Source organism: Hordeum vulgare, unplaced genomic scaffold (assembly GCF_904849725.1).
Source record: "Hordeum vulgare subsp. vulgare unplaced genomic scaffold, MorexV3_pseudomolecules_assembly, whole genome shotgun sequence".
NCBI lineage: Eukaryota > Viridiplantae > Streptophyta > Magnoliopsida > Poales > Poaceae > Hordeum > Hordeum vulgare.
The window spans coordinates 299,731-322,102 of record NW_025422489.1 but is presented as its reverse complement, the minus strand read 5'-3'; the positions used below and the strand labels follow the sequence as shown (position 1 = coordinate 322,102).

General features: G+C 42.9%; 1 non-coding gene across 1 annotated transcript; it reads right to left on the bottom strand.

The window, feature by feature from the left end:
* Window positions 1-3,036: 3,036 nt before the first annotated feature.
* TRNAS-GGA lies at window positions 3,037-3,123 on the bottom strand. Its single transcript has one exon. It is a non-coding gene; the product is annotated as a tRNA-Ser (tRNA).
* Between the last annotated feature and the right edge of the window lie 19,249 nt (window positions 3,124-22,372).

Here is a 22,372-nt window from a genome sequence, read left to right as displayed (position 1 = left end):
GCTGTTACCTGATCCAAGCAGATAAGATGCTCACAGCCTGTCCTGAGCACTACGGAGATATTTCTTGATCCACATGAGAGTCAGCTCCCTACACCTACACCGGATTATGTCAATGAGAGCTTGCCAATAGAGATACTTCTGACTTAGAGGCACCGGAGTTGGCCAACTCAAATTGCATTGACAGCGAACCCTTGGTAGATGATTCAGAGCAAGATCAGATTCTTGATGATTTTTCCCTTTGTTTGATCGAGCGATGCCGAATCTTTATAGCGCATTTCCACCTATCCATGCTTTACGACTTGTCGCCATGAAGCACATGCCTGCGAAACCTTCTTATTCTACAGAATAAATAATAAAGTACTTAGAATGAATGGACTAAAGATCCACTTTTCAAAAGGGACGGCTCCGCCTACATGTGAAGATCTTTCAAGCGAAAATAATGGGTAGCCATGAGAAATCTCGATCGGCGACTCTGATACCATGATATCATTGGTCGAAGAATTCCTTGCCTCGCGGGACACGTAAAGAGACCTACCCACCACCCTTGTGCGTGCGAACCTGACAAGAGATGCTGATGCCAGCTACACCGCGCTTTCTTTCCGACCGACCTACGTTCATCGAACGGTTCCACAGATGGTTTGGTTTTTTCCTGTGTATCGCCCTCGTGATAATGGTATACGCGGCCAAGGGTTAATAGGAACAGAGACAGCAGATAACGCATTCGGTCAAGATGGAGAAAGGGCATCCCTTTCGTCTTTGCCTCCCGACCTCTGGTCACAGCAGCTTAGCAATTTTTATGGCTTGCTTCCATTCTTACAAAAATGATGTTGAATCGCGTAGTTGCCTTCTTGTAATTATGATTCTCGCCATCCTTCAACTCTGGATCCGCCATCCTTCAAAACAACAACTACCAAAACACGAACTCAACGGCTTAGAACCGTAAACCATATACCTTCTCGGTAAAACACATCTCAAACAGATTATTATCGAAATGAATGGATTTTCTCGCCTTAAGTAAGAGAAAAGGTTTGTGCTTTCGCCAGAAATTGACTACCTACCCATTGATTGGATTTCTTCTTCTCCCAGATCCAATAGAAGTTTCCAATGAGTCATTGCCAACTGCTTTAGCAGGAATGATCGAAAGCAGCAGGGGTTTAGTGATCAAGCTCTCACTTTAAAGTCCCTGCCAGCAATACCAATCCCATGCTCTTCGATGGTTCTTACGCTCTGAAAAGAATCCTTCTAAGCTTTCCTCCTAAAAAGAACCTACGTTCCATTATAGACATAGAATCTATCGTTGACCTACCCAAAGTCTTCTTTTGGTTCCTAGAACCATGCAGGAAAATCACTTGAGCAGTGACAGGTCAGCATCAATGGTTTTGAGATGCAAAAAATCAGTCAAACAACACTGGCAGATCGGCAATCCGATCGGGACCTTCGCACTTGACCATCGTAAAGGGATCGTTGTTGCTTGGTCGATCGATCCGTCCTTCCACCCCAAAGCTGGTAATCCAGATCAGAGTTCTTTGGATGGCATGTAATGGATTTCATTATGAAAAGGGTCATTTTTTTGATGTTGTAAACTTCATATCCAGAGAAATGGATGACTGGCTGAGGGACATATAGATTACTTCAGATCTCCACCTTCCTATGCTATGTATGCCAACCTTGATCTAATAAGTGGTCTTAATTAATATGCAAGATAGGATAATATTATACAAATGGTTGGTTTTGTTCAATACTTAGGTAGGGCTGACTACGCCACCTCAGCAGCTGGGACTGGAATTGCTTACAATGCATCTGGCCACTGACTGAATTCGAAGTAGGGCCAGTGTATAAAGACCGGCTTATCTCTCTTAAGACTTAGTCCACTTTCTACTAGAATCAGATTTTCGAGTTTGCAAGCAGGTGTGCCAGCTGTAACAAAAACTTACGGCTTAGGTGGATTTCTTTAGTCAGTCTATAACTCAGGCTTTTCTTTATAGGACTCCCACACAAGTAAGTAGCTAGCTAGCTGGTATTGCCAAAGCCAAAAACACTGCTGCATTCGAAAAGGCGAACCGCGCGGACCCGACTTCTTCCTTTTATGCTGAAACTAGCCGCCGGGGGAAAAGAGCCCAGAAGGGTAAAAAAAACAACTAGAAGCCATTGGGCTATTACTGCCACAGCGAGATATTGCCTGAAAGAGTTATCCCAAAAGAAGGTTCTTCTGAAACGAGTGCTCAAGCCAACAAGCAAACGTATACTTGATTTTCTTCTTTTCTTGCAAGCTAGTTTCTAAGTTTCCAGAATCTGGCAATACTACAGCTTGGGATGACCACCAAGATGATGCTTCATCGAAGACCACACTCGGGATGTATAGCAAGGGTTGGTATTCGGGTCACAATTCCACCCTTTTCGCTCATTATCATGAGAAACGAATATACATCTACTAGCTTTCTTGCCTTATCACAAGCTATTGAGAACGGATCTAAGGGCATCCCTACCTACAATCCTTCCTTGGTGCCCCATTCCTATCTTCTTTTCCAGATCCTTTTTTCTGTGCCAGGAACCAGATTTGAACTGGTGACACGAGGATTTTCAATCCTCTGCTCTACCAACTGAGCTATCCTGACTATTTATTGTGCATCATCCTAGTAGAGTACTTGTATCTATGTCAATTAAAGGGACTAAAAAAGAAAAAAGTATTCTCAAATTGGACTTAGTAAATATCAGGATAATGATATGGATTGTGAATGACTTACTTAATAATAGGGATTACTTGCCTATACTATAATATGTTCATTTGTATGAATGGGATAAGATCCAAAGAAGTCAGTTCGGATCCGTTTGTGAAAGAGTAGAATAAGAAAGATAGTGAATCTTGTTTGAACCATTAATGAAAAATAGAGGTTGGTACAATAGTTAGGAAGTAAAATGGGCTTTTTATTGGGGATAGAGGGACTTGACTTGAACCCTCACGATTTAGAAAGTCGACGGATTTTCCTCTTACTAGAAATTTCATTGTGGTCGGTAACGTTGGTGAATTAACAGAAACGGAAAGAGAGGGATTCGAACCCTCGGTAAACAAAAGCCTACATAGCAGTTCCAATGCTACGCCTTGAACCACTCGGCCATCTCTCCTACATAATCTTATTATTGACCAGAAACTGAGTGAATAGCGAGTTTTCGTATCACTAAAGTACAGGTACAACCGATCACAGGTTCCATAGGGAGTTTGACTTCCTTTCCAATTTCATATTTCTCAACAACAACTTCTCTCATCCCCACGGATCTATTAAAAATTCTGGAATCGTCCCATGTTTCTATTTCGATTGTATGGCGTGGCGTATACACGTTATGCAAACAGAACGTATGGTTACTTTACTCTATTTTCTCATGGCTTGTTAAACCTTTCTTTTTTCTTTTTGGATCATAACCAAATAAAAACTTCTCGAGTTATCAGAATCCATAGTCAAATTCAGTCCTTGGTTATTCAAGTTAGATGAAATAGTAATAGTTTGGCTCACATTGGTATACTACGAAATCCAATCTGATTCAAATATTGAATATCTCTCCTTGTCGGGACAATTTGAGCAGAATAAAATATCTATTATCGATTTTTTAGAATCGAATTAGTCTGTTTTTTTGCTATTTCGTACTGTATAATTCCTTTGTTTATGGGATCATTTTCCCCGAGGGTTTCCAATCAATGGGGGCGTAGTATAGGTAGTTAGAGAGTGTAGGCTCCCCTAGCTTGAATTCTTTTTACCCATTCTTTGAGAGTGATAGGTTTGATTTTTCCGTACCGTAATAGAAGAGCTCAGAAGAAAGACCTAATTATATAAAAACACGACCATTCAAGCTAAAGATCAGAGGATCCGTAATAGGACTCTCATAGACTTGCCGGGAAATAGAAAATTTGGAATCGGCTTTTCTTTTGCGCTAAAAAAAACTTGAGGCCTTTTCCCTTATTATATGGCATATCCATACTTTAATAACCTAGTGCCTGATCGATTGAAAGCAATATTTACTGTCAGATAGAGAGATGCTGATAGGAAAAAGGATGGTATTTACTTATTCTCAAGAATATATAGAAAGGGAAAAGCTTAATAGCCACTATTGATCCCCTGAACAGAGCACATGATTCGGGATCAGGTGCGATGTGAAGAGGTAGCCTAGCCTTTTATGAGAGTCAATTGGGAAGTGGAAAGGCAAAACCATTAGTTTAAGTTCCCGGCTTTAGTCCTCTGTGAAGTTCAGTCAACCATTTGAGTCAATTTTGAGTAAATAGTAAGACTTCGGATCGCACCATTCATAATGTTGCATCTCAATACTTGGCATCTTTTTCCCACTGCTGGCTCATAAATTCGCCTTGGTTTCACCGGAATTCGTTTATTTCGTTCATTAATTCGTTCTGATAGCTACGCAGAGGTCTTTCCTTACGACTCCCGTGCTTAATACGAAAAGCGGTTCTTGTGTGAAAAGTGCCAACTGACTATCTCCTTATTTTCTGATTGTTCTTCCGATAGGAATATTCCCTTGATCAGCTAACCTGGCCCAAGCATAACAATAGTGCATTTCCCCTTGATGGTACGATTTACATATCTTCTACCTCTGCTACTTCTGTTCAGGAAGGTTAGTTTAGGCACTCCATCCCTGAGGGCTGCATCAGCTTATCTTTCTAGAAATCCCAGCTATAAGCTAGATCGGTATAAATAGGGCATTAAGCAGCAATAACAGAGATAGCATCCATGAGTTTTTTAATCCATCCTTTAGCATCGCCTGACTCGGACAAGGTGTTTCCTTCCTTCGCAATACCCGGCCAGGGCAATGTAGCTATCCCAATAAGATATGAAAGCTGGGCCACACCTGAGCAAGGAACTTATACATAGAAGTAACAGTAAATGTGCAAGATTTGGACCACTGCCATTTCCTTAAACCATCAATCAACAAATTGAAATAGAGATATCGGTATCTTCCAATCTGCCACAAGGATCTAGTCGCCAGTATCTTTGCCTTCTTCCCAACTTATCCCAGCATTCCTTGTAAGCGTTGCTATCACTATTTCTCCCTCCGGTGGCCTTGAGGCGTCTCGATCAATCGGTGTATCCGCCACAGGACACACCTCCTTCTCTCAACCATCCGAACAAGAAGATTTTAGCACTAACCCTCCTCCAGCTTTCTTTCCGACCGAAGTACCGCTTTTCTTTGCACTACTTTCGAACCGTATCAGGAACAAGAGCTTATGCGTTGCTTTCTTTTCGCAGTACCCGCCCCCAGGGGTCATTACTTGATGAAGAGTGCTTCCCCTTTGAGCACCTTATCTTGGCCATCAATATAATTAATCCATCCTGCCTGTCTAGATATTGCTGTTAATACACAGGTTGATTGTATGACTATGGCATAGTGAGTTCTGGCTCCTAGCTGACATACTGAATACAGCATCGAAGCGGGTCTATCTTATTCCGATGTAACGATTCCATTGAATATTGTGATAGCATCCTTGATTTCAGCTAGCTATTCTCAGTGATATGCTTGCTCCTCTTGGATTTCATTCCATGATAAGTATGTATTGGAAGTTGGAATGCCTAAAGTATTGGTGCATTAGGGTCCTCTTAAGCCTTGTTTCCTTCTTGATCTTACCTTTCCGTTGCTATCACTCGCTCTAGCCTCTCCTGGCCAGAGCTCCCTCTATCAACAACACCCTCACGCGATTGATTCCCTGGATAAGTATGGCTCATATAAGGTATCCTGATCATAGTAATTGTATCATATCTCCTTCTCCTATTGATCTTACCATCCCTCGAGTCCAAGTCTCGGGATGGCGCTTATTAAGGTCCTGTTTCCCCTTGACAGGATCTTCCAGTTCTGGTATCCCTGAAGAGCATTTCCTAGTATGTATTTACTAACCTTAAACGATAGGAGCCGTATTTAGATAGATATCCTATAAATCTATTTATTTTCATTAGCTTGTAAATTCCTTGTGTGAAATAACTCAGAAATTCATTGTGCTAAACTTGTATCTATGCAGTACTGTTTAATGTGGAAGAAGTGTTTTTGTTACTAACAACATAGAAACCATGATACCAGTGCATAAGCATGAAAAACTCACTTTGTGATCAGATTGATCAAGGTTGTAGTCATTCGAATTTACTACTTCGTTAAATGATGGCTGTTTAAAGGTGTCTACCATAGTTTGTTTGGACAATGTCCTTAGTAATCAGGTATGTGACCTTCTTATAACCCATGACATCGGCATGATAGGTGTTAAATACATCCAGTGATGGTGGAGCTAAATCAGCAGGTTTTATATATGGATCCCAAGGTATATACTTATACCAGACAGTACAAAATAACCCTGCATATACTAGAAAAGCAAAATAACCGTACACATACGACTTAGAATTCTCATCAGAAAATGGTATTACTACTTCAACCAACTTGTTTATGATTTCACGTTTCAAAAGGGATTTCAAACCAAGACCGCTATGTGAGAATCGCTGAATAACGTCAAAAGTATCCCTTAAGTAAATATTATCGATAAAAAACAAACCTAGCGAATCATTTATTTCTTTAAACTTATCAAATATATACATACATTTATATTGTCGCCAGCCTACCTGAGCGTGGAACAAATATTTTATATATACATATTCCATAACTAGAGTTCCATAATTGTGAAACGTGGTATATGGTCGTACGCTAACTCCTATTTGAAAGTCGTGTGGCTCTCTAACAAACATGGAAAACAAACCTATCCTCGGCATCCAACTGTTATAAAAGAATGGAAGCACAATTGTTGTTGGACCTATAAACCCTATTATTTTTGCAATAAAACCATTTAGACCTCTTTGATCTAAATTGGTAAATGTTTTTCGATTTTTCACAAATCTATCAATAGGTGAATTAAAGTAGGAAGTCCAACCACTGTTGGAACTATCTCCGCCGTTTGAACTACCACCACCCCATATAAAATGGTGGATTATACCATGATCGTCGTGCTTAGGTGCACTAGTTTTCACATTTGGATTTGTTCCATCATTAGTGGAACTAGAACCATCATTAGGGTTAGGGGAAGTAGAAGTAGATGCATCATTACTGCCACTAGATGCATCATTGTTGATAGGTTCTTTAGCTCCTTCCTCATCCGTTATATCTTTTTTCTTGGATTTCTTATTATTGTGGAGTTTTTTATCATCATCTTTTTCCCCGTCTCTATTGTATAACGAATTAAGAAGATACTTAATGGATTGAAAGAATTTATTCATGATAACAGTATTTTCTATTACTCTCTTATTGGTGGATTTCCTCCGCTTAATTTCGAAATTTACCCAGCCTTTTGAGTACTAGGATCTCCCCCTTATCCTAGCAGATCGGTACCCAGACCATATCCTTGGGCAGCTCGGATGTATCTATCTTTTCGTTCAGATCACATCATCTCGAGCGCGGAATCTTATTAGTGGATCAGAAGACTATGGTGACCCGTAGATCTTCAGATGTTGATTTGCAGAGCAGGGCCGGAATGCGGGGATTGCATTCTTCGAAAAGTATCATATCTTCTTTCCCTAGGGAGAAAGCAGAAACCAGAAACGAGTGGAGGTTCGATCTCTCACCCAAAGCAATTGGGGCTGGTGGAATCTTCCCCTATAGACTCCGAAAAATCATCGTGTACCTTTCCCCTATAGACTCCGAAAAAGCAGCGTGTACCTTTCCCTAAATCCTTCTCCCGTGCATGCTATTCTCGTGTTCCGTGATTAGAAAAGACCTGTTTCTTGTTTTCTTTGAGGTAATAAACGAGCTGTATCCCGCTTTGCCTATCTTGATGTGGAATCTATCGTTGAGCACCCATGAATGCAGGTAGAAGGTGTTTTTTCTTAACTCTTTCCAGGCCTCAGCTTGATTGGACTTCGTCAGCTCTTGTCGTTCAGCTTCCTCTCTCCTCTCTCATCTTGTCTCTCCGTAGACGGCGTTAAAAAGTAAACAGACTTAAAGCAAAGTAGGTTCGATCCTTGTGTTCTATTATATGAAGTAGAAGAAGAAAGAGCCGGGGGGATGGTCTTGGCACCCATGGGTTAATGGTGAAAGCGCTCAAGGAAATAGGGAATGGAATATTCAAATCGATCAGAAGTGCTATGCTTTATGTAATCAGGCTGAAGGCTAACATCTCGCGAGTAGGCCGAGCTAGGATAAGAATTCCAATCAAAAAAGAAGTATGAATTGGGCCCAAAATCACTACTTTACTACCTATGTCGCGTGTCGCGCCACCTAGTACGATAGACTTTTTTCGGGAAAAGAGCAGGTTTTGCCCCAACTTGGACCCAGGGAAACCAAAGAAGAGCTAGTTTCGCCCTGTTTAGTTAGCGGTGGATGAGCTGATTTCTTTTCACTCCTGTTTCAGAGATACAAAACAAAAGTAAAGTGTAGAACGCAATGTTTGAGCTCCAGGCTTTTACGATTCTTCCGATTGACTTCTCTTCTCTGCTCCTAGCTCCGAATGCCAGTATGTAGAGAAGTGATGGAAAGGGTTGTGCTCTTTCATTTGAGAAACTTCCAACCAAAATAGGAATGTTAGAACAGAATATTTAGATACAGGTCCCTTATGAATACTGTACTGAGTAAGATTCATTGAAGAAATGCTTCTCCGAAGCAATAAGTTTGTGGCACAAGCATAGTCTTCTGCTAACCTAGCCTTTCCCATCTTTCTATTAAAACGAATGTAGCTAACGTGAACTAAAAGCAAGCTCTTGTTCGAGGAAGTAGAAATTGTTAGTTGTTGCTAGCTTGAACTGAGTTGTTCCTGTTGGTGCTAGGGTTGCCAAGGGAGTTGTAGCGAGATGCTGCTAATGCAGCTATTTCTGATGTCCGGACGATGCAGCGGAAGTGAAAAGAAAAAGATATGATGCTTAGACCGTTCAGACAGGGATGATGGATTTCTAGATATAGGGTTTATTTGAATGTCTGGCCAAATGCTTACTTTCGTTATGCTTGTCCTGCAAAGCTGGATCTATGGTTCGGTTGCTTTGAATGTCTGTTCCGCCTCTGACCCGGCCCTTACCTCTTTCTTGACTCGGTTTTTCGCAGGGGCATCGAATTATTTTACAAAAGAAACGCCAGTTTCAAAAGGAATGGCACCGAAAGGTGTCAGATGATGATTGAACTGAACTATCTGAATCTGAAACCGCCGACCCGACTCGTGCTTTTTTGGACTCCGCTTTTGCAGGATCCTGTGAGGCATCGAATTCTTTGGCAAGTCTCTTCTTGCTAGTGTTGTACACGTTTTATTCCTTCGCCCGACATGCTTTCGTGATAAAAGAATCATAGCAACATAGCGTGAGGTTCCATAGGTTGATGAGCCTGATCAGTCGTGTAAGCTATTTACTACAGCCGTCTTAGATGGCCCCAGGTATCCTCTTCGGCTTGATCTTTCCTTTGCTTCGATCGCCAACTTGCACTTCCTTATTCCACTATTGCGATATCTTTGTCCTGGACAAAGACCAAGAGCTGGTGCAGGTGAAAGAATAGCTTATGGGGCTGGAGTCAAAGGAGCTTTCATAGACATAGAAATCATAATAGAAAGAGCAGGCCTGCGAGCAGCGAGTGCCCTTTGTAAGTTGCGAGCCTGCCTTACCGCCCCCCCCTTTCTTTTTTGAATTAGAAAGAAGGGGATGAATTAGAAAGAAAGAGATCAGGTTATTTATGATCGGAGAAAAGGAAGGGGCGTGGTTGATGTGTCACTGGGGAACCCGTAGGAAGGGGAGACGACCGGCCTCATTCACATCTGAAATCGCCAACATGAACACAAACGAAATCGTCTGAATTTCGTATAGAAAGAAAAGGAACCACTTCTATTCTCTTAAGTATATGAAAAATAGCTTTTTGGTCCCTTTCGTCCAGAGGTTAGGACATCGTCTTTTCATGTCGAAGACACGGGTTCGATTCCCGTAAGGGATAGGTACTTATTCCCGGCCGGCGGTATCAAGAACCCGGATAGTCAGTAGGAAACTCCAATCTGCAAGCGGAACAACGAGTTTAGAAGGCACGTTCTTGAAAGAGCAGGCTGACTATGAAACTCATATAAGGCTCGCGATCGGGTGCATTGTTGACTCGGGGGCGGTTCCATAGGCGGCTACTCTAAGACGGATCAAGTTGGGCTATATATTATGGCAAGTTGACCCTACTTTCCAATTTCGTAGATAGAACAGTTCTAGTAGAAGGTTAACCCGGCCTTCCTAAGAGTACTAGGTTAAAGGGGAGACCTCTAAAGCCCAGAAAGAACTATCCTATCCCTTTAGGAATCCAAAAGCGCCGTATCTGTGGATCACTGACGGCTATACCCAATGAGCAAAGTAGAAAGAGCCTAGGAAAATTCATCTTCTCCCTATTCAGTCAGCAGTTGTCCATCGACTAGTCTTACTTACCGCACCGCCCGGCGAAAAGGGATTTCTCAGTGATAGACCCACGAGAGCGTGTGTGCCAGTGACAAAAGAAGTGCGAGACGATCTGGGAAGTGAGGGATGCCCTTCCTGGGTATCACGAGCGGCGAGGCAGGTACGGTTGGAGGAAAAGCAAGGCAACAGGGTGCTAGGTTTAAGCAAGTATTGTCCGTCCGATCATTGGAATCGGCTTAGCTGAAAAAGGCAGATCTGGTTGAACTAGTAGGAAGAACACCCTTCTAAGGTGAAGGTATTCCATTTCTAAGAAGGAAGTTCTATATATTCGAACTAGAGAGAAGCTCTAAAATGGAAATCGAAAAGGAACCCCTTGTCCGTCCAGGTACTCACCCCGCCGGAACTCGCAATCAAACATAGGGTTGGCAAACTAGGAAGGCACAGAAAAGAAGGCAGTTGCGAAGGCGAGCAAGGTATTTTTGAATTTCCTCAAATTGATGAATCAATGAAGTAGTTGAATTGAAGTAAATGTGCCTACGAAAGAAGAGAAGGCTGATACGGATATGCGAACAGGAAGAAAGCAAGCATATATTACTATTGCATTGGCAACGAACACCGTCAAACAAAGATAGCTGTTGAGGAGGAAGACCTGGATAGGGAGCCGGTTACGAATAAACCTGGGACTAGGAAACCCCGAACTACGAATGGAAACACTTTTTCAAGCAGGGGTAAACGGATCTGGTTAGGAAGCCGGAGATGGAAGAGAGGGTGTCGTGTCGGATCTTCAATCGGGGCAAACAACGGATGCTCGGGATAAAGCTGGACTTCGATTGGTTTTTGATGGATATGAGCTTTCCCTGAATAAGGATCAAAATATGCTTCCTAAAACAGCATGCGCAATGGTGGGCCGAGTACATAGCATAGCGTATATCAAGTATCCAACGCCTTCCGAATAAGGAATGGAAGCCGACTTAATAAAACTACATCTTGCTGATGTAGGTGTAGACAGGTATTCTAAAAGGAGTGACAATATTGGGTGTAAGGATTCTTCTATGCAAACATTGACCACTCGTATGGTAGCCTCACAACCATCTACAAGGGAGACTTCCACCTCAACCTGAAGTTCACCCACGTGGAGCCTTTACTAGTCGGAGTGGTAAGACTACAACCGATCCTCTTCCCCAATGCCAGCGTTGTATGTACCACCTGCCTTCTACCCTAGCCGGCCCAATACCTTCTCCGCAGGGACCTCAACAGTCCACTACTTCTGCTGCACAGCCTAGTTCTTCTACACCAGCAGCTATTGCTCCTAATGATCCATCATCAATCTGCTCCACCTGTCAACCCGAAGCTGCCATTTCCAGAACGGTTTGTGAAGTCAACTGAAGACAAGCAGATTGCAAAGTTTCTGGATATGATGACAGATATGCAGATTACCACCCCCATCCTTGATGGTGTCTTACAGGTGCCGATGTAGACACAGTTCTTTAAGGACCAGCTCGCAAAGAAGCGAAACATTAACGAGCCAGAACTGGTTACTCTTACTAAGGAATGTAGTGCACTCGTTCAAATAAGCTACCTCTCAACTTAGATGAGCCTGCCAGTTTCAGTATTCCATGCTTGATAGGAAGTCAAACTTTCCATGCTTTATGTGGTCTTGGGTCTACTGTGATTCCCTTCACTGTCTACGAGCCACTACCATTGGGTGATGTACGGCCGACTAGCATCACTCTCCACCTTGCTGATCAGGATCCGGCAGACATTTTGGGTGATATCCCTGCGATAGTTGGTAACTTCGCATTTCCAGTTGATTTTGTTGTCTTGGAGATGTAGGATAAGAGCTTTCCTATTATTTTATTTTGGGGAGACCTTTTCTAGCTACTGCAGGGGCTGTCATCGATGTGAAAGATGCTAAGCTCACGCTTCAATTTGGTGAGGAGAAAGTCTCATTTGACATGACAATTGGAACTCCTATTGAAATAGCTTTTTATGGTGAAATAGCAATTCAAGTAGGATTGGTAAAAATTCATAAATAGCGTAATACCTTTTTCCTTCCTGAACCTTTTCGTTTTAGTAAGTTCATGAAATATTTCATACTATTGATTGATAGTTTTTTAAAGGGATTTTACCAAGAACTTCCTGCGAAAGGGAGAGTGAGCTGGAAATAGGATTTCTGATCTGGGAATTGCTGGTTTCTGAGGCAAAGGAAACTTTAGGTTAAGAAATCAAACCCAAGCAGGTACAAACATTTCCCATAGTGGTTGTGGTTGCTAATGGTCAGAACATAATCAGTAAAGCTGTGTATCGGAGGGGGTACCCGGAAGGTGCAAGGAGTGGAATTTGAAGCTAAACTGCAAAATTGCCACTGGTTGCCTATGACATGGTGCTAGGAATGGATTGGTTGAATACTCCGCTGGGGAACACGAAGGTGAATTGGAAAGAGAAATACATACATGTCTTTAGGGAAGGTTCATTGGTAGAAATCAAAGGGGTAGCAAGCTCAGTGGCAGGAGAGCAGCATGGCTTGATTCAGTTTCTTCTTTCTATTGATTTTCAGATAATATGAACTCTATCTGAAGTATTGATACTTTTTAGTATGCTTTCATTTTGCTGGGAGGGGAACAGACGGGGGTCAGAGGGCATTTTCTCAAGCTTGTGACCTGATCTTGACCCGAAACTACTGCTCTTTCCTTTCCCATCTATAAACCATAGTTAGCACTTAGCTATTTTAATGAAACCACACAAATTGGTTAGTATTTTCTGTTTTGACCAGGGAACCAACCCAATCCATTCGCCGCAGAAAAAGAGAGGCAAAATAGGGCAAATAAACTGAAGCAGATGAACGGACGACCAATCGACTACAAGAAGAAATGAGAACTGTTTTTCTATTTGGAACTCCAAAGTCAAAGAATGGTTTTTCACCGCCGCCTCTTTGAATCAAAAGGGTCTTCTTCAACACAAGCAATAGCCTCAATAGCAAGCTTTCTTCCCACCCTCTCTCTAAATGCAACAGAGTCCTACCACGTTAAGGTCAAGCGCCCTACTTGCTTGTTGACACGTGAGAGGAAATAGGAGTAAGAAGTGCCAGGATTTACCACTTTCGAAGAAGTACCGATCTCAAAGAACTGTCCGGCCCACTTTCAGGTTATGAAGGTCGTTGAGAACAAAAGATGTAGTTTCTTTCCTCTCGAGAGGAGGCGCGGCAGAGATAGACAGATCATTACATCGAACTAGCAGTCAAGATATATAACTCATCTTTCTACTACGAGAATAGTATAGTGGATCAAGAGCCGCGCCGCCAACCTCAAACTCTTCATTCCAGGCCAATAGTTTCGCTATAGTGACTACGTACCTTTAACACATTCTTATTGAGGCTAAGCTTCAGGCCAACTACGAATTGAGATTCGAGAGCGGGGTGAACTTCATCACTTCGAGGGAAGCTTTCTTCTCCGGGACAACTCCAGAAAGGAAAGATAGACTGCAGGCTTAAAATATAGACAGAGTTTGCTACTAAAGGCTCGGCTGAAAAGGCTAACTATCTTTTGATTTCGCGTTCTTGAGTATGGAGAAGAAGAAAAACGAGTCTAGCCCGGGGACTTTCAGTAACTTGATGGAAGAAGCTTTCAAAAAGAGGCTCAAAGGCTTTTTACGTCAGTCATCTCTTCAAACCTTCCTGCAACTTCTTACTTCCCTTTTGAATTGACCTTCAAAGCTGGCTTTACCTATTTATCTTGACCAGAAAGGAATTGATAAAGGGGATGTTATATCCAGACCATAGACAGCGTTTCAACTTTCACTTAGGAAGGGGGAAAGCTCTACTTAGCCTTACGTAGCCTGTCTTAGCCCACCGGCTTACCGAGCTCTACGGCACTTTGATTTCAATGTTAGGCTAGGCTTCTTCTTTCCCGAAGGACCTCTCACTCTCTGGAATGTCCGATTAACCGCTGCTTAGTGGTATCGAATGATACAAAGTTGTTCAAGGAGCTAAACGCGAACACAAGAAATTGCGTACCTTAGATGCCATAAGTGTTCCTTACCGAGGGAAAAAGCATTGGGACTACTTTACCCACCCTTATTAGCAACCTCATCATAAAGAGGACCCATAAGGACAATATGCGGATCTTCTCCTTGCCTTCCTTACAGCTACGAGAGACGAAAGGTGCTTCTGAAAGCTGAGAGAAAGACACCAGGATCTACTGCCACAGTATGATACCAATGAACATACTTGAGCCACTGCTGTTCCCTTTTACTCACAATGGAAAGAAAAGAGATGCAGAAAGATTTTTCTAAAAAAAAGAATCGAATATATAACGATTATAGCCGTGTATGTAGTAGGAAGAGGAAAGAAAGAATTTTTTCAACTATGTTGTCAACTATTTATGCTCATTGCTAGAGTGAAATAAGTTTCTTCATGCGCTTACGAATAAGCAAAAAGAATAGATTCTTACTCAAGTAGTTTGGTTTGTAGTTTAGTTTTTTTTATTGACTCTAGTAGTGTAGTTAGCATGCCTTCCGTTCCTTGCTTGCTTATGCACTTTTTAATTAAAGACGACCTTTCAATTCATTATTGACTGGATAAAGTAGTATTAGTTAATATACGCTGATTCAGACAAATCAAAAATAAGAGACAGTCTTTTTCGATACTGTATGCTGGGACAGACCTGTAGGTGAGCACAAGCACAGCCAGCCTTCCACCTCTTTATACTTATGTTTAGCAGTGTACCTGGTCTTACTTCTTTTTCAGTTTACGCTTGTGTCCCAAGCTTGCAAGTTCGAAGAAGAGTATTGTATTGACCTGAATCAAGTTGTTTGCCTACCCGCCGTTATGTCTTAGCTAGGAATGAGCTGTGAACAAAATCGAAATAGTTGTTACTTGAGTCGATAATGACTTTGTGTCGGTTTGCTATTTTCTATAAATTGGACTGGTACCATGTATTGTAACATAAGCTTTTGTATAAGAGCTGAGATGTAGTTAAGATTACACTTGATCCTCTCTCTGTTTTGTTGCTTCCTTCCATTATCTCCAACAACTGGTATCAACACTAGGAACCTTCACGGTCAGGGTTTATTTTATTAGACCACTATGAACACTTGTAATTGGTTCTTTCTACTTCAGGCATGGTTCTCTCTAGTTAGTGGAAGAGTGTACAACATAGGGATTGGTATCAGTCACACATTTAGGAAAGAAAGTGAAAGGGGAGGGCAAGAGCGGACAAGAAGGGAGAAGTGAACTACTGACTAAACCAGAACTCATACTAGCCCATTCCTTCCCAGAACTGCACCGACTACAAGATGTATGAACCTATCGATCCACTTGTAGGGCGGAGATTGTATTTCTCTTTCGAGCGTTCAAAGCTCCAAGTGCTAGAATCAATGGATGCATGCCCAGCTCCAAATACAGATGCAAAGCCTCCAGACGGTGCTGATTCGGGAAGTAGTTGCGGTCACGTTTTCTTCTGGTGGATGGTATCGATCAGCGTTTGAAGGAAGCTCTGTTTTCCTATCAGCATTAGTCAGCTTTCGAGTCCTTCAAGCGAGTGCCGCAGGGAAAGGAAGAGTATTTCATCATGGCTATTTATTAGGACTACTTGGATAAGTTAGGACAGTTTCTCTAAGGCCAGCTGTTGAGTTAGTCGGTTCATAGGTTGTCGTAAAATATGGCTTTTGGAAGCCTGGACTCTGATTACCGATTATGAAAGCGAGGACTCTTTTTCTCTCTCCCCATTAACGGAAAACTATCTTAACCTCCTTCAGCAAGTTCGTTATCTACAAGTAAGTTAGAGAATTCCTGTTGTCAAGCTAGTTATCTTATACAAGACTTTTCTATAAGGCCTGCAAGCAGGTTCAGGTGGAAGCAGGAAAGTAACACCACCTGGTTTTCTCACGGGGATGCCCCTTCCTTTCTATTCTATATTTGGCTGGGAGCCTTCTTTTACGAATAAGCCATTCTCTACCTTTCATCTCCCTGAGTCACAATTGGTGGTAAATCTACGGTTTATGGTTCACATATTTGCCATCTGGAAGACTATTTCCTTTTGATCAGCTTCTCTACATGTCGAGAGACAGAAGTCAACCATAGCCATAGCACAGAAAGAGAAATGAAAATGCCCATTGTACAGAATGCAATTCCACTCCTGAATAGTAACCCTTGTTTGTGGCTTTTGAGTCACAATGAAAAGGAAGAAAGAAGACTTTTCTAAGCGGCATCGTCCTGATTCAAGCTATTGATCAACCTTCACTTTCACTTCCCGAAGGGCGTTCGAAGCACCCAATCAAGGGTACTTCTCTCTAGCTTACAGAAACAATCACTTAGGCTGACGATGAGAAGTTTCGCCCCATGGCGAGTAAGATGTTTTCCAATCCATGGGAATGAAAGACATAGATAGCGAGCGGGCTACCCACTCTAAACCCACGCCAATCCTTACCATTGGTAACTCTAATTACAAGCCTAATTTGGAACAGAATACCGGTATTTTCTTTTGATTCAAGCACACGAGTCCGATCTCCGGTTAGTCAGATCCATGCATCGAAGATGGGAGCTAGCCAGGAACTAGATATGGTATTCTCTTTACTGCGCGCGATAGCTTAGTAAACTCTTTCCTGATCTGTTCTATTGGGCTCACTTCTGCTTATTCGCGTAGAGAGGCATATTTCATTCGATTTGGCTTTAGTTAGTACTTTTTTAGGGCAAGAGTAGGATTCAGGGAAGGAAGTGCTTGCCTTTCACCTGCTGATTGATTCTTATCTAAAACGATTATGCTTGGTCCTATGTAAATAAATGTCACATGCTATGTTTTTCTATGGCCTAGAAACGGCTTTATCCACCTGTTGTAGGGAATGCCTCAACGCATGTGTCTACCCACTCTTTTGTGTAATATGCTGGAACTCTCTCTCACCTCGAAATGCCATTTATAGATAGTTAGAATGTGCTTGCTGATATCGAAACACTCCTGGGGACGCCTGACCAACTTGAGATGCTCTTGTAGAAAGAACTCTATTTTGATCTAATCACCGGAACAGCAGCTTTAGGGCAGTATCCCACAGCTGGCTAATAAATATGCCTTTGCAGTCGTTATGAGCGATATCTTGGCGTACCATTAAAGGGAGTCAGTGGGCACCGTAAGTAGTAATCGAGAACTTGATGAACATACCAACCAGTATGTGAATCCGTAAGTGGAGGTTTTTTAGGCTATATCTAGCTTTCCCTGCCTGGTGAGCCTAGTCTTTCCATGATTTCAGTTCAGAAGGACTATCTGAATGCCATATACCAATCTCAATCCTCCAGCTAATAACCTATCACACACAGTGTGATATCTCCCTTTTCTCCATCTGCAGAAACTCCCTTCCCTATGTGACTTCAGCTTTCACCGGATGCGGAATTCTCGTTTTGTCCTTGGCTTATTCTTTCTCATGTCTCTATATAGGTATTCTTGTCTCTCTGCTCTGTTGAGCCTTGTTGCCATTTCTTATCTCCGGCTATGTGCCCAGCCCACCCGATCCTATTGACCAGTGCTGTCTGACCGAAAGGGAAAGATTGGGGAGAATACCTTGAGCTTGCCTTTTCCTTGGATACTCAATGGATTTCCCACGGCATTAAGGATTTCCTGTTTCCCCGAGTCAATCTTCCAGTTCCGGTTTCCTTTCAACCAATTCCAATCAGAGGAAGGAAGTCGGCTTTAGTTGCTCGCCCGCGCCTCCTGGGCTAATTCAAATCCTATGCTCCATGCTCTTGCGGGTTTGCTCCATTTGAACTTGTCCACACTGGCATAACCAGTATCTCCCCGGAACTAAGAGGCATGGATACCCATCTTTATCGATTCAAAGAAATGAATAAGTATCAGCGAGGCGGGGAATACGGGCCCGGTAGAGATAGGGATGATCGGCAAGCGCTACGAGCGGGGCCGATGTTTCGTGTTGTGGGTGGCCATCGGATTGTTCAGCGTGCCCATGCGGATCCCTACCAATGTCCTAGACTACAAGTTCGACAAACTTCCGGCTTGGGTCAGGATACAAAGTTACCCGGGATGGGCTTGCCCTCTGGATCACGCTGGGTCCTTGCTTGTTCCAACGTCATGCTAGGAATGTATCACGTGCCCATGCAAACCAAAGGAAAGCAGATACAACTATTACAGATCCTAGTCCTATTTCCCATCAGAACATAAGGGAGTGGGCTTCCTTTGTAACAGCTCTGTTCTGGTCGTGGCTCACCTCACTGGACCAACGCTTCTGGTCGGAAGCTGGTCGATCGCCTGGTCGGCAACCGGCACAACACCTTTGCCAGTGGGATTTCTGTTGGTTTTCGTACTATGCGCAATGAAAGTTTCCAAAAAAGGAGAGCTCTAAAAACAGCGTTCTACGGGGAGAATGTGATTTTTGTATACTTTGACCCCATACTGGCATGAAACTGATCGGAAAAAGGACCTCAAAAACACCCATTTATTAGGGGAATGTGAAAATTGATGGTTTTCGCCCATACTGGCATGAAACTTTCTCTTTTATTGAGCTCAAAAACAGGCAGAGGCAGAGCCGCGTCGGGCAACGAACAAGTAGAGAGTCGGAAGATAGTTGCAGCTAAAGCTAGCAGTAGTTGGAGCTAAAGCAAGCAATAGGTGTTCGGATAGTTGTGTTGATAGAGGTTGCTATAAGCCCTTGATTGGGGAGACCGAGGGATAGCAACGCTGAACCACACTATTCTTTTCTATTTAGATTTTGCCAGTGCCTCCCTTTGTGGCAGAGCGAGCGCCTTGACTAAGATAGATTGACTCTTTCATTCTTTTTTTTATTTTATTCTGGTTCCAATCGTTTGAGGAAAACCCCCTTTGGCATCAATGAAACTCTGTTATATAGGAGTTCAAAAACCTCATTTCGTTTGAGAGATAGTGGAATTTCTTCTTTCAACACGTACATCGACGAGGGTGTCGATGACTTGAGTGAGGAATGGTCATGTGCTAGAGGCCGTACCTTTGGAGTAAGACCTCAACAAGGGGGTGTGCAGTTTAAATGTAAATGACGAGCATGGAGAGGCCAAGGTCATTTGTAATTAGGTGTGGCTGATGCAAGAAGACTGGCGAGCTGTCCATGGTGAGAAAAGTTGTGATGCTACTGCAGGGGGCATCCTGGTGTAGTTGAGGGCGCAGAACTTCTGTGCGGGTACAACTGGCACTTAAAAGACCTTCCGTGTAGATGAGTTCTCTTGAGTGAGACTAATCGAGTTACGAAGAAACCTTTGCGATGGTGCTGTGCAGTTGGGTTCTCTATGGAGGAACTTCGTTGTGGGGACCAAGGGGTCTTCTTAAGAAGAGTTGCTTTGATGAAAAGAGTGTAGCCATGATGGCAAGTCAAGGTGGGGCCCTGTGAAGGCAAGCCTTGTGTATGTTGGCGTGATGACGAGAGAAAGGAAATGCCCTGGAACAATAGCTGTCCGTAGCACACCCTGCAATGACTTCGACCAGCGGACCAGCCTATCCAATACCCTACGCCATGACCTTAGAAGTTCGTACCCCATGATATTCAATGACACCCGTAGACATTTGATCATTCATACCTCACAGTACGCTTTCTTTCTTTTTTTTGGACTTTGAATTCCAAGCGAAGGAAGCTCAGTGAAAGATAGACTGGGATTTGACAGCAAGAAGAAAGCAATCATAGTACGCGGCACACACCGCTGACGAATGAGATTGACGTCCCAAACCAACACAGGTTCAAGACTAAGTGCAGAACCAAGAATGCCGTGGATAGAAAAGTGAGTGCTTCCTCAAGCTTCATGAAGGAAGGGTCCAAGGACCTAAGCGACAACCTCTACGAAAAAGAAAAACCTATATATAGATAGTGGTATGTGTTCGCTGACACTAAATAGACTTGGCTCGGGGCAGAACTGAGTGGCTAGGCTAAGTTCCCTAGTCTTCTATTGGCCTACCCACCCCTACGACATGGAGGCGCTTACCCTTCTCCAACAAGCGTTCCACCACGCGGCGATTGATTACCGCTTTCCGTCTCAATCCGTTCCAGACCAAGCCCCTTCTCTGATCGGGGGAAGGTCATTCTAAAACATCAGATCTCCCATTGATGCTGATCAAAAATAAGTTTATCCACCTAGAATATATTCTAGGTACCGAAAGATTGGATGTCATTTCTCAACACCAGGCGGGACGAGCAGCCCTATACCACGTGTAGCCACACTCTAGTGTCCTTTTCTACTTAGTTGGACAGATCACTTCAGAAAATCGTATAAAAATCAAGCAAGAAAACGGATGCGCTAACGCGCAACGGCTTTCGCGCTAGTTGCTCAAAAAATCGTATAAAAATCAAGCAAGAAAAAGGTTCTGGCAGGCTGCGTGGGACTGTAAATCCTCTTTCGCTGGCTGGGCCCTTTGGACTCGAAATCCAAACGGAGTGAGTGGTTCGATTCCACTCTCAGAACGAGACTGAACGAAAGAAAATGCAAGTGAAACGAGACGAGAATCAAATTGTAGGCTTCTTTCCTAAAAGCGGTGGTTCTCGCCTCCCCGTGCCCAAAGCGGGGTGGGCGACAGCGCTGCGGTTCTTTTCTTTATCGATCGGTCGTGACGCCTTTTCCTTTTGTATGAGAAAGCGCTACAAAACATCCTTCTCGCGGGTTATCTTCTACTCAAGCAAGCTCTCTCCTATTCTTCATCCACCAACTAGCAGGAACGTAGGAGCACAAGAGGGTCATCATCTTCTGAAACGATTGGCTTTCGATCTGCTTTCCAAGAGGTGGTTTCTGACATGACCAGAAAGAGTGGAATTCTTGTTAGGATTGGCATGTCAAGTTGCTTTCTCGGACCCTAACATAAACCACCTTATCCTCACTCAGATTGTTCTTTTGGACTGAGCAGAAGCACGACCTCTATCTGACGTTTTCTCTATCCCTTCTAATCTCTCAATGGCATTTCCATCTCTCGATTCAATCAATCAAGTAAGTCCGGATGACACTTGTCTTTATTTAGTGTTTCCCCGGCTATTCAGCCATTACTTGCATCTCAGGTTCTTTGTACCCTTTTTTAGTGCCATGCACACTGAGGTTTCTGGCATGACCGAATCTTTTGAGAATATCGCTTATTACGTTAATTTCTTCATCTTGATGTACTCAATCCATTCAAATTCCATAATTCCAATGCTATAGTGCCGTTTTTGAGTTCCTGTTTAACGACGATGCAAGTGTATTTCAGCAGTGGATGTTCCCTTCTTTTGTTTTTTGATTTACATGTTTTGGCTCGCTTTCGTCTTTTTCTGCGGCTAACTAGTATAGAAAATCCAAGTGGACGTTGTTCTTAAACTCCATAAGGATTAGAAGGTGGTTCTACCTCGTTGGATGGCATTCGTAAGCAGCTATGATATTTCTTATCTTTGATTAAGCGAAGCGACCTGGGATCTTTCAAGGAATGAGATCCGGGTATATAGTCATGATCTAGTGTTTAAGGATTTTATGACTGACCTCCTTATGAGTCATTTTCTTTACAATGAAATTCCGTTAGCTCTGTTTCCTCGCTTCCTCCGGCAAAAAGAGGATAATCGGTACCCCGCTGCTTGATCATTAAACCTGAAAGGGGATTTTTTCTAAGAAAAAGGTATCCATCTATAAAAGGCCAGAAGGAATATTTCCCTGGATTGACTAGTAGTGAAGATTATACATCATAGGTGCGCCCCTTGACCCGAGGAATTGATCGACAAATCATAGGCACCAACTGGACCAGGGCATCTAAATTCTTGTTAATATCTTCTTCGGCGATTGGCACCTGGTTATATCCTGAGTGGGCATCCAAGAGGCTCAATACAAGCTGCCGAATCTACCAGTAGGTCAGCTATCGGCATTGGATACTCGTCCTTTGGAGTGGCAAGATTCCTGTTTCTGAAGTCAACACATAACCGCTGACTTGCCATTCTTTTGAATCACTGGTTCAATATTTAGATATCCCCGGATGTTCAACTTCAAGGCTAGGGCTGAGATGCTCCATTAGTGAAAGACCAACAATCCAATCCAA